Raw genomic sequence first — 805 nt, forward strand, 5'->3', positions numbered from 1 at the left:
GGTCTCTGGGGCCTCATGGCAGAGTCCCCCCGTGCTGCACCATGTGGGACCAGTTGCGACATGTCGCGGGTGCATGTGTACCCCCTGAGAGCACTGGCGCACCCCCTCACAGGCCACGCTCCCCACTTAAGCAATGGGCAGAGGGGCCAGGCAGGAGCACTGGTGCCTGCCTTGCGAGCACTGACCAGGGAGTAGGAGCACCGGATGTAGGCCATGACTGGTTCCGGAAGTGCTGCAGCCACTTCTAGGAGCACTGTGGCTGGTTTTGGGAGCAGCACAGCCACTCACCAGTTGGTAAGTCTTGCTGCAGGGGGACCCCTTCCCTGGTCAGCAAGATTGGCTGCAGGGGGATGCACCCCACTCCCAGTTGCTGAATAGTCATGGGGGGGGATGTGCCCCCCTGACTAAGGTGGCACCAGTTGCCCATGCATGGGGCAGAGGGAGGCAGCGGGGATCGGCTCCAGCTGCCTGGCACCTGCACTGTGCTGTCAGATCACGCGGGTGCTGCGCAGCTTGGAAGGGTGCCACTTGGCACCCCATGCTGTCTGACAGCTCAGGAACACTTGGGCTCTGCAAGGGGGCTCTGCCATGAGGCCCAAGAGGCATTGATGGCTGCTGCTATAGCTGGTGAGTGTGGGGCTTTTATTTATTTATTTATTTTTTAAGTGCTGGGACACTGGGGCCAGGTGGGGTAGCCATCAGGGGGCTGCAGGAGTTGGCAGGGACTGGGTGGGGCTGAAATCCGGGGGCCTGGGGGAGCAAGCAACGGTGGGTCCAGCCGGGGGGCACATGGGCCCTGTGGGGG

General features: G+C 62.5%; 1 protein-coding gene across 6 annotated transcripts in view; it reads right to left on the reverse strand.

Annotated features, from left to right (window-relative positions):
* BTBD9 (BTB domain containing 9) overlaps positions 1 to 805 on the reverse strand; it is a 289,544-nt gene that overhangs the window by 29,714 nt on the left and 259,025 nt on the right. The gene's annotated exons all lie outside the window — the stretch shown is intronic.

The sequence above is a fragment of the Alligator sinensis genome, unplaced genomic scaffold (genome assembly GCF_000455745.1).
Source record: "Alligator sinensis unplaced genomic scaffold, ASM45574v1 scaffold198_1, whole genome shotgun sequence".
Taxonomy (NCBI): domain Eukaryota; kingdom Metazoa; phylum Chordata; order Crocodylia; family Alligatoridae; genus Alligator; species Alligator sinensis.